This window comes from Equus asinus, chromosome 10, assembly GCF_041296235.1.
Source record: "Equus asinus isolate D_3611 breed Donkey chromosome 10, EquAss-T2T_v2, whole genome shotgun sequence".
NCBI classification, from domain to species: Eukaryota; Metazoa; Chordata; class Mammalia; order Perissodactyla; family Equidae; genus Equus; species Equus asinus.
The window spans coordinates 94,083,272-94,096,013 of record NC_091799.1 but is presented as its reverse complement, the minus strand read 5'-3'; the positions used below and the strand labels follow the sequence as shown (position 1 = coordinate 94,096,013).

Genomic DNA, 12,742 nt, shown 5'->3' with positions numbered 1-12,742 from the left:
CAAAGCCAGCAGCATATTGAGTAGTCCATGTACAGGAAATGAAAGATTTATTTTATAGTTGGAATTTCAAAGCCCTTAATGGACTAAGAGACTTCTACAAATGTTAGGTTTTTAAAAAAATTGTGAAGTCACAAACACTGAAGAAAGAATAAATAGTAGAAAAGGATAGGAAATACTTTTCCAAATCTTTTCAGATCTTTGACCCTGTCTCAGCTGGGAAAAATGGATGAGCAAATCCATTGCCGTATGCCAATTTTATTAATAAAATGTACTTTTCCTCTAGACTCACTAAAGTAGAACAAATGATCTGAGAATAATACATGGAATAGATGACATTTTTTACAAGTCCAGGGCAACAAGGTTTATTCTTTCTCTGTGTGGTCAGGAATATGGGAGGTTTTTTTCAAAGTTTTGAAGAAATCATAGCATAGAAAGAGAAACGAAAAAGCAGCAAGAAAGAAAGATAACTGTTGATGTATTTGACTAGTCTGTTAATATCTCCTCTCTCTGTGCATTCCTGATTTGGTTTTTTTTTTTTTTTTGCTGATATTTAATTTCACTTTTCAAAATATTACATACATGGTACAATATACAGATTTATAAATTGCGAACATTATTGACTTCTTCTGATGGTAGGTAAAGGTTTGAAAACAAACTACTTCTTTCCTCCTTTCTTCCAATAAATTTATATGCTTATTTAATGTTAAAATATTGCTCAATAATTTCATTGTTATGATTAGGTAAAAGTACTATGATTGTATGTTGTCTTTCATTTATAACTTTTTGTTATGAAACTTTTCAATTTCCTTGAACTTTTGGATAAATCTTTCTACACTTTCTATCACCCCTGTAAGCTGATTTGCAATAAAATTCTTTCCAATAACTTGCCTGACAATGTGTCTGATCCTTTTTGTCGCCTGGCAATATCTCCCCCTATATCCTTTATCTTCATGTTTTCATTCTGTGCTAGCACTGACTGCTTTCAAGGCCTGCTGCAAGGATGCCATACTGAAGATTCCATTTATTGCTCTCTCATGTTAGATTCCCAATTTCTCAGATTCTGTTTGTTACTTACTTCTTCATTTTAAAAAAGCTACTTCTATAGGTTGTTTAATAAAAATAAATATTTGGCTTTAATTCTCTCATAGGTGGGTCAAAATAATTAAGAAACAAACACTGTTAAAAAGACACATATTTTCTGTTAGGGGTTTATAAAATGAAGGGGATATTTAAAGAAAGGATTTGACTAGCTAATTCCCAGGAAAACAGACGTAAAAATGTCACTTTTTATTGTTTATTAGAATTAGTTACATAGAAGATTTATAGTAATGTGACATATATTATGCTATAAATTGTGTAATTATTTGGTGCAGTATAACTAGTGTGACCTGTTTAGGATTAAGTTTAGGATAAATAAGAGAAAAACCCCAAAACTATAGAGATCTTAACAACTAGAAGATTATTTCTCTCTCATTCAGTAAATTCATCCTAACACTAGATCAATTAGATCATGTAAGCACACAGAAAATTAAATTAATACAGTAACATTTGCCGTATTAGAGTAAATCACGTTACTCTAATTTCACAACTTTATTAGAATATAATATAAGGACCAAAAGAACTGCAAAGGAATTTTGAACTATTAGTAGATGTGGGTTGTTGGTGATATTTATGTAGAAATTACAAAAGAAGTTTTTCTATGGTGTAGATAGGGAAAATGAGTACACATTTTGATGCACATTTAAAGTAGCAAGTGGGTGAAGTTGAAGAACACTGTGGTATTGGGTTTTAGTTGGTGATATTACTGTGAACATGAGTTTTAAAACAATATATTTCTTATCTTTATTTACTGAAAGACCCTATAAGCAATAACCGCAGTAGCAAACACATAAGTGTATCTAGGGCAGATTATGTTTTCTAAAAACCTTGTCCCCCTAAGAGGAACCAGTTACCTTCAAAAATATCTGATTCCAAATATAAAACATGAAGATGATAAGGCGAGCCTAAGAAATTTTGTCATGCCAGAAAACAAGAGAGGTTCAAAGAATAATGGGTCCATATTAAAAACAATAACAACACAGAATGAGTTTGACTGGGCTTCCAAACTGAAAATCTAATTTGAGCATCAAAAAGAATAATGATGGCAATGAATTATAACACATCAAATAACAAAGAATCCATAAGTCCTACATGCTACTCAAAAAGGGAAGTTGGTAAGAAAGAGAATGCCAGCTAATATATGTAGAAGGAATGATAGGTTTAGAAAAATTACCATCTTGCAAACACTTTTGTATATTTAATTGATTTAGGTAAGGCGCATTATCATTGCGTGAAAAGTTAATAGAGAACAAGGTGTTCACAGAACCTGAAAATATCAACTCAGATTGTTTAATAATTACCAAATGAAAGAGACCTCTACAAAAGAGAAATTGGGAAGATACCATCTTAAATGTCATCAAACTTAGCATCGCAGTATATGACCTGCTGACATGTATGCCTCATAGAGTGAAGCAATGCGAAGTATTATATTGAGTATTGTTACCTGTTTAATTTGAATCAATTTATGTGGAAAGATTCCAGAATGTGGGATATTCTACAAGAAAGATTGCCAAGGCACTTCAAAATATCAAAATCATCTAAAATGAAACCAAGGTGAGACAATGTATTGTAAATCAAAGGAGATTAACCATGTAAACTACATGTAATGTATGATCCTTGTTCTACTCTTGTATAGGGAGGAAGCCAAACAGGAGATATTTGGTGATAAATGAAGATATTTGATTGCAAATTGTTTTTAAAATAATATTATCTAAAATATTAAACAGCTTTTATTAAACAACATTGTTGAATGTTTAACAACATTCAACTTTGTCGAATAAATATTAAATTTCTTGAGCGTGATAATATTATGATGATTATGCGGAAGAGTATCCAGTTTAAGAGGTACATGCTTAAATATTTAGAGGTGAAGTGTCATGATGTCTACCTCTTACTTTCAAACATTTGAGCAGAAAATAATTGTGTGTGTGTATTTCTTCCTGTGTCCAGCTTGATAAATCATGTTTTCAAAGAAATTTGTTTATATGATTTAAGTTATAAAATTTATGGGTATACTATTCTATTATTTTTTAAATAAATTTTTGTTATGGTATTCTCTTATCTTTTTAATAATGGACTTCTAGTGATATCCCATTTTTCATTCCTACTGGCCCTATTCTGTATTTTCTTTTTTTCTCTATGATGAGTCTTGATAGTGGTTTATCAGTTTCTTAATCATTTCAAAGATTTATGTTTGAAATAGTCTACTTTATGTTTCATTGATTTCTGCCTGTTAATTTATATTTTCTTCTTTTTAAGTTCTTTAGGGATAATTTGCTGAATTTTTGTGATTTCTTAAAATGAAAGCATATATCATTCATTTCAGCTTTTCTTGTTTTGTAATACATACATTTAATGCTAAAAACTCTCCAATATCACTTAACTACAGCTCCAACATTTGGGGGTAATATATTTCATTATCATTCAGTTCAACCTAGTTTTTAATTTTCTTCATGGTGTCTTCTGTGACCCATGGATTTTTAAAAGGACTTCACTTAATTTCTAAATATTTGGGGATTCTTAAACATGTGTTCTATTTTGATAAATGCTTCTTCTCACTTGGAAAAAATGTGTGTTCTGCAGATGTTGGATGCAGAGTTCCATACGTATCTATTAAATAAATGTGATGCATTCCGTTTTGAAGAAGGATTGTTGAAATCTCCAACATGGATTGTGATTTTTGTCTATTTCTTTTTTAAAACTTGTCAATTTTTGCTTCATGAATTTGAAAGTTATATTATTTGGTTCATCCACATTTAGGTTGTGATGCCCTTCTGAAGAAGTGATCTTTTTTATCATTATTTTTGTACCATCCCTTGGCTGTAAATCTATCTTATCTGAAATCAATATAGCCAAACTGATCTTTTGTTGTTCTTCTTGATATAATTGCATGGTACAATATTTTCTATAATTTTGTTTTCAAACTATCTGTTTCCGAGTTTAAAGTGTGTTATACACAGTATACAATTTAGTTTTAATTTTTTCATTCAGATTAATAATCTCAATCTTTCAGTTGGATTATACAGAGGATCTTGGGTTTGGCTCAAAGATTCACTGTCCATTTGATTGTTTCTTATGGATGTCTTAAACTGCTATCTTTACATCCATTTCGTTTGTCTTTTCCTCATTTGTCTTGAACACATTAGTAATAATCATATTAAACTCCTTGTCCTCAGTTCCAATATGTGGATCATCTATAGACTAAGTCTATATGTACAAGAAAAATTTTGATGTTTAAAATTGAGAAATTACTATGCTCATATCGATTAAAGTATAATATATATAGTAACTGAAATGTAAGTAATGTACGTCTTTTAGACATATTTTTTGTTGGTGGTACCTGCTAAAGACTGAATGTTTGTATCTCCCCCAAATTCATGTGTTGAAATCCATATCTCCAATGTGATAGGATTTGGAGGCAGGGGCTTCAGGAGGTGATTAGCTCTCCTAATGGGATTAGTGCCACTATAAAAGAGACCTCAGAGAATTCCCTGGAGCCTTCTACTATGGAGAGACACACTGAGAAGACAGCTACCTATGAACCAGGAATGTGTCCTCACCAGACACTGAAGCTGCCAGGGCCTTGATCTTGGGCTTCCCAGCCACCAGAACTTCAAGAAACAGATTTCTGCTGTTTATAAGCCACCCAGTCTAAAATATTTTTGTTATAACAGCCTACACATACCAAGACAATATAGTATATTATTTTTAATGACTATTTTTGTAATGATTATAGTATATAAATGTGCTATTATTAACAATATATTTATTTGATGAGTCTAACGTAAACTCTGAAGAAATGAAGTGATGAGAAATATCAATGTTTATTTTCTACTGATAATACGTGATATTTAAGTGTCTATTAGGTGAAAAAAAGCCCACAGAGAACTGCATGTATGACTTACAGAATTTTGAAAATAGCATCATGTTGTGATTCTGACCTATAAAGGTTTCTCCTTTTTAAGAAAATAAAAACAGTAGTACTAATTACATACTACATGATAAATCATAATTTGTGACAGTTTGATTTCCCTAAGATGTCAATTACTGTAAATTCATAGTGTTTACACTCTGTTTTTAGTACGGGATAAATGTGTTCAGTATAACTGTCTTTTTGACAATTATGGGTCATAAAAGATTTAACTAGCTTCTGGGTACTTAAAATTCTATGAATGCATAAGAATTTTTAAAAATATCCAAGTCACTCAGAATATGGTAGCATTAGTATATTGTTTGCATGTCCAAAGAAACCAAGAAGATACAACAAAACAAATATTTGAACTATACTTGAAATTAATTTGAAGCTCACTTTCAAGCTCTGTTGCAGACCAGGTACAAACTTTTGCCATTAGAACATAAAGACAGCTGGGTCCAGGTAGCAGTACGAACCTCTTGGGATTAGAAGAAGGTGACAAGTTGAAACAAATGCTTACCTAATAATTGTCTGCCTTGCCGTTCTAGCAATACTGGTTTAGACAGAAAGTGAGAACACAGACAAGGCAAGTAAAACTGATCACATGAGATCTGTTACAAGGCAGGTATTAGAGAATGACACAGCTCTTCCTGGGGTGGAAATTAATTCTTATTTCTTCTGTATTCTCGTGAAATTGTAAGGGACTATTTTTTCTGTAAGAATATAAAAATGAAGGATGGATCACAGAGGAATTGGGGAATGAGGAAAATAGGAGGAAAATAATTGATTGAAATATAAAAATGAGCTGAGACTGGGAAGCCCAGCAGGAACATGTTTTTGGAACAAGAGGAGCCTGGAGTCTGTTGCTAAAGAGCGTTAATACAGCACCAATAACTAGTGCCAACTATGCGCCAGGCATCCTTCTAAGTATTATCTATGAATTAATTTAATTCTTACTAAATATTATGAGATAGGTACAATTCTATAACCCCATTTTACAGATGATGAAGTTGAGTCACAGAAAAGTTAAGTGACTTGCTCAAGGTCACACAGACAGTAACTGGTAGATTCAGTTGACCAAAGATACTCTGGGTCCAGAATCCATTAGAAATTTGGAACAGATTCCATTTCTAATGAAAAACCTTCAAAATAAAAGCAGATATCAGAGAGGCTAGGTTTACATTTTAGTGGAAAGGAGCAAGGCATGCTTCATTTACAGTGAGAATCAGACATAAAAACCAGTTGGTGCATCTGTCGGTTGACTTAATTCTCAGTGGTTGAAGAGTTGGAGTTCTGCATACAGATTATGGAGGAGAAGAAAGGATGACCTCTAGATTGTGGTAGGACAATCTCAAATCCAGGGACAAAGTTCGGATGAGGGTAAGGAGGAGAGTAAAGGAGAAATTATCTTCTTCATGCAGTGGATCAAAAGTAAAGATGGGTTTTTTTGAGTGTCAAAATTTTCAAGCTTTCAGAATGGGTGAAGGAACCAACAAAGGATTATTAGAGGGAGCCAAAACAACAAAGAAGGAACGTCATTGGATTGGAAATTTAAGTGATTTTTGCCTCCCGAAGGTTCAAAATGTTACTTAGGTACCCATATCTAAAGAATAGTTTGATATCCAGATTTGGAAAGGTACTATGGACCTCACTACATCTTTGAGCTTTGATAAACCAAATATAACTCAGAGTAATTTGTCAATAATCGTCATTGAGCTGCCCCCACAGAGGATGTGAAGTGACTGATTCCAATTTTAAGAATTTTAAGAATCTCCCGTGAAGCTATGTAATAAGGGCAACTGGGAAAAGGTTCACAGTAGACAAGGATAGTTCTCTGCAACATATCCTTTTAGGAGAATGTGACAGTGTCATAGAGTGGAAAAGTATAAGGTTTTTGAAGTCTTAATACCATAGTTTCTTTCCCTGAATAGTGTCTCCAGTATTTTTTTATTTTCTGCGACATTGAGGACAAACGTTCCTGGAGTATGTATTTTCCATAAAATCAGGATGGCAGTACCTGATAGTGTTGTTTCCAGTGTATGCTGTGTGTAAAGTTTCGGCACAATGCCTGACTGTGTAAATATCAACCCTTCCTCATCACCTTTGAAATTGTTTCTACAATGTTAGCTTTCAAATATTTCTGATATTTATATCCTGACTTATAGTAACCATTAGCAAAGCTCATAAAGGAAAGAGGAAAAAGCTAGGAAAGGGAAGTATTTTAGAATCTATTTCGATGACAGCATAGGCCAAGCTGTTCTAACCCCAGGAACTCAAGGAACAGTGCAGGGCAGGTGGATGATTCAATCAGGGACTGAGCATCCTCTGGGGTATGGCTCTTGGTCGCATGGATGGAGAGAGCTTTTCAGAACCACACCATGGCCCAGCCCGTGGACAAAGAGAAATGTGATCTGGAAACATCTATTCTGCTCTCATTTCATGATCCAGATCTGAGTCACAAGGCTGGAAGACCAATGCTAGAATGGACTGGATGGGGAGAAACGAGTTCTGGAAAAACAAACAAACAAAACCTAATATTTAAGATGCAACACTATAAATCCTATGATAAAGGGGTGCACACCCGTTGGATGAATAGATGAAGGAGCAACTAAGTTAGCATTCTGAAGTGAGAAATAGCTTTGCTCAGCTCTCATCTTTATTGATTTATATTAGTTTTTACTCATATTGACAAGACACGCATATGCTTTCCTTTTATTGATTCATGTGAAAGTTACTTTTCTATGTGAATTTTAAGATATATACGCTGTTCTTTCTAACTTTTTAAATCTCATTCCCTAAATTTTGGTGTTTTCTCAGAGTTTGCTCTTGAGTTTAGCATGCTGAAATAATCAAAATAGTAGAACTGTGTTCTTCAAATTGTTTAATTTAACTAAGTGGCTCTTGTCTAAATATACCACCTCCTTCCTTTCTTCACTTTCTTAGATGGTAATTAAATATAAGCAGATTTTAAAATCAACATAATTGAAGACTGGAAAAGACAGAAGGATGATGAAGTAGGTGGCAGCAAAGCCTGGGATGAACGGAGAAGCTGACTCAGTACCATTCAAACGGGGGTGCTAAACTGAAGAGAAGGAGAAGTCAGGTAAGAAATTAGGATACTAAAGGTGGGCCATAAGACGCTCTGAAACGGCGTTCTCTTGGACGTATGTTCAGGTGAATGACCATTCTAATGGGCAAGACCTACTAAATTTCCTCCTTCAAATATTTGGAGTCCTTGCACTACCCTTCACCTCCCACCCACCCAATCATGGCTAAGAATGTTTAATAAATGTTATTCCTCTTTTCCTATTCAACTATTCAAGGTGTTTCATGTATCTTGAGTCTTAATTAAGGAGCCATCAGTACCACATTTAAGAAATAGTAATTGGCACCAAGTATGCCCCCCAAAAATGTGCTAAGTATAGAGGTGGAAAGATGAATAGAAAAATGCTCCAAGTCTAGTGGGGCAGACAAACATGGGTGGAAAATAGTTCTTATGAATGGTTGATATTGTAATGAAAGCACAGGTAAAGTGATATATAAAGTTATGAACTAGTGGTTTGCACACTGCGGGTTGTGAATCACACACTCAGATGCTGCCTGTGGGAGGGGCAGAGTGGAACTCTGGGGCGTTTACCCACTCCATCCCCTCCCCCATAACCTCTACCTACTGGCCCAATCAGAGCAGAGCCTTTAACAGTTTATACTTTCAAATTCTACATTCAGTCAGCTTGAAGAAAGGATTCAATAGGTAACAAGAATTGAAATCCCATTATTTTAAGATCATACAGCTAAAAGAAGACATTGATTCTGCCTGAATGCTGTGTATGTAGATTATGAAAGTTTTCTTTGGTTAATTCTATGTTTTAATACTTATCACAAAATATATCTAATGAGAAAATATGAATACAAAATACTATATTAACCCGCAATATACCAACCAGCCAGTTTAAGAAAGAAAATATTGATAAGTTGAGTCTTCTTTGTAACTTTTTTGATCTTATCCCCATCCTTCCTCCAGAGTAGATTGTTAAACTGAATTTGGAGATTTTCACTCCCATGTGTATAGTCCCATAATGGGATATAGTTTTACTGAATTTAAACTTTATATAATCCATACCATGTTTTTCTTTCTGCATACTGCTGTTTTCAATTCATTTATTATATGAGATCCACCCATGTTGACAAACGTAGCTCTGTTTCCTTCATTTCAGGTATTGAATAGTATGCCATTATTTGAATCTACCATAATTTACTATGCATTCTCACGTTGGTCTCACATATGTTTTCTACTTTTAATAAAGCAGTATGGTAGGCAGAAATCTGAGATGACCCCCTAGACTTCCATCCCCTGGTGTACATATTCTATATAATTTCCTACTAGTAATTGTGGGTAGGGCTATGCACATGATAGATTTCACTCCTATGATTAGTTTACACTATAAGCCAAAAGTGAAGGAACTTTGAAATGTACTTAAGGTTGAAAATCAATTGACTTTCAGTTCATCAAAAGGGGGAGATCATGCTAGGGGGACTTGACCTAATCAGGTGGGACCTCAAAAGGGGCTACACTCTCCTTAAAGGAAGAGAGTCAAAATATGAAAAAAATGCTCTTCTTGGCTTTAAGTAAGCAAACATCCATGTTGTGAACTGCCTATAGAGAGGGGCAACCTCTAGTTCCCACAGGTATACAGTCACAAGGAACTGAGTTCGCCCAGTAATCTAAAGGAGCTTGGAAGAGGATCCTTGGCCTCAGGTGAGATCTCAGCCCTGGCTGATGCTTGGATTTCAGCCTTGGGAGACCCTGAGCAGAGGACCCAGGTCCTGACCCATGGAAACTGCAGGATAATTTGTGTGAATTTAAGCCATTAAGTTTGCAGTAATTTGTTACACAGCAATAGAAAACTAATACAGCACCTAAAATATGTTGCTGTACATCTTGTGCACTTGCATGAGTGTTTCTCTGAGATATGTACCTAACGTTGCTGGGTTGTAGGATGTACGTGTCTTTCACTTGATCAGATATTGCGAAATGGCTCTCATGGGGGTTAACTACCACCTGTGTAGAAAACAGCAGTTGACTTCCCAGGAGAACTAATTACCAAATTATTCATCTTGTAACTGACACTTCTCTGTGATATTTCCTTTTTCCTGGGAAAGCCCTTTACTCATACACTCTCATAGTACAACAGAATATTATTAACACATTAAAAAAATCTATATTGTAGATTTGCCTCTTACATTGCATAGTGTAATAACTACATTATTAAATTCAGAAATATTACTCAAATAGTATTAGGAATGCTAATTTTTAATATTTAGCCACTGGCTTTTTAAAAATTTTTCTGTTTTTATTTTCCCTGAGAGATGATGGGCTTATTGACTCATTGAATATATACACTTAAATACAATGCAATACAACGTCCGTGTCTAGAGTGCTCTCCAAATTTATGATACTGAAATAATCAAAGATCCCTTATACACATTAGGAGCAGCACAATGGGAAGGTCACTAGTTTCCTTGTGCAGATCTATATTTGCCCATGTTGCTAGGCAATGGAAGAAAAGCACAGCCCTAAAGCTGTAGATTGCCTTTTTCTGACATATGCTATTTAAAACAAACAAACAAAAAAACCCCCCAAACAAATATATGTAATGACCTAATTTTGCATAGTCATTTTTGGAATGTCGTTAAACACCTAAACCTATCTTAGACAATAAAAAAGTTAATTTCCCACAGTTAGGAAAAAGCAAGTTTTGTTTCTCATTTTCTCTTGCTTTTCTTGTAGAACAATTTCAGATATTTTATTTATTATTATATTTAGAACATGACAGTTTTCTTCTAAAAGTCCAAAATAATGTGCACTAGTCTCCTGGCATTTGCAGGTTTAATATTTGGGGTGTTAATTTTTCATGAGTGGCATTGTTGATTATCTATTTTCCTTCATAATTTTGCTGAAGTGAATATTTGAGGGTGAGCTTAGCAGAGCTCAGCATACTTACCATGTGGGCCTCATTTTTTCCTATGTATGCTCTCTTGTGAACCAGGAAAAAAGATCTTTGTTTCTTTGTGAAATTACACACACCTACATGTTATTTAACTCCAGTTGTGGGAAAAGCCATAAGGTTTGGCTTAAAACATTTCTTTTCTTTCTTTCTTTTTTTTTTTGGTGATTGACCCTGAGCTAACATGTTGCCTATCTTCCTCTGTTTTTTTTCCTCTCCTCAAAGCCCCGGTACATAGTTGTATATTCTAGTTGTAGGTCATTCTAGTTCTTCTATGTGGGATGCCACCACAGCAAGGCTTGATGGACTGTGTGTAGGTCTGTGCCCAGGATCCGAACCAGCGAACCCTGGGTTGCCAAAGCGAAGGGCATGAACTTAACCACTCAGCCATGGGGCTGTTCCCTAAAACATTTCTAATAATAATAATAAAAAGCCTGGGTGAGCGCCCAACTTTGAGATAGTGGGCTTTCTGAAGGTCATCTGGAAGGACCCCCATGAATGTCAAGTATCTTTTTTGACATTTTGTGCCATGTATTGTGATATCTGTAGGCAAGGAGCAGATCTGATAGGACTTTTTTTTTTTAATGAAGGCTACAAATGTGTATAAAGCATTGTATAAGGAACACCAGCCAGAAGGAAGAAAGAAACTATGAAACTTCTTTCAGGCCTTCAAGGCTTAGCATACACGATTCTCTTTCTTTCTCTCTTTCTGAGAATTCCCATTAATTTTTTTCATCTGCCATGAACCCACCTTCTTATTGGAACTACTTTTAGTGTCTTTCATTTTAGGCCTTCTGCAATCTCTCCACCTGTGCCTAAGTTGGGGTCCCTTCCATGTGTTGCCGTTTTATCTGTTATGTCTAAACATCATCATATTATGTTATGGCTGTGTATTTACCCCCCCTCTAAACAGCAGCAAAGTCCTTATCTGTCCACTGCCTGTGACAATGTTAGATATTCACACAGTAGTTGGAATACAATAGGGGCTTAATACCTATATGCTGAAGCTTTTGTGATGTGGTAGTTAAGAATATAAATTCTGGAGCCACATTGCTTGGGTTAGGGTCCAAGTTCTAATGCTCACTAATGGTATTTACCCTCAAGACCTCCACGGAGGGCCCCACATCTTATACACCGCTCAGATCTACAGGGCACCGCTCGCCTAAACTAGAATGTAAATGGTCAGACCTGGAGTCCTCATTGCTGGTGACTTTGGGTAAGTTACTTAATCTTCCCTGGTCCTGGTTTTCTTACCTTTAAATTGGGATAACTCTTGTTCCTACTTCAAAGAGCTATGGAGATTAGAAGAGTTAATATATATCACTTGCTTAGAATACAGCTTTCTATAGAGTAAGCACTCAAAACTGTTATATATTTTTATCTTCCTTTTATAATTATTGTTAAATGAGGTGTGAAGTGGTCACAACTGTTGCTAGCATTCTATTTACTTTTTCCATTTTCTTACTAAGTGATCACTAAGGTTTTGCCCATTTTTTTTTACCTTTACAATTATTGCAAAACAAAAAAGTAAAAGTCTCCATGAGCACTCACCTCTAGGACAGACACCTAGCAGTGGAATTTGTAGGTCCAAAGATATGTGCGTGTCCAGTCTATCCAGATGGAGACTAATTGCTTTCTCGGGTTCCGTATCAACTTACACTCCCACCAGCACACAGGTCGTGTGTCCCTGTTCTTCATACCTTCATCCGTACTTGGTTTAATCTTT

General features: G+C 34.9%; 1 long non-coding RNA gene across 1 annotated transcript in view; it reads left to right on the top strand.

The window, feature by feature from the left end:
• Positions 1-12,742, top strand: part of LOC139046441 (uncharacterized) — a 186,480-nt gene that overhangs the window by 151,618 nt on the left and 22,120 nt on the right. Inside the window, exon 2 of the long non-coding RNA XR_011506528.1 lies at positions 7,955-8,114. This is a non-coding gene — a long non-coding RNA (uncharacterized lncRNA). The remainder of the gene's footprint in view (positions 1-7,954; positions 8,115-12,742) is intronic.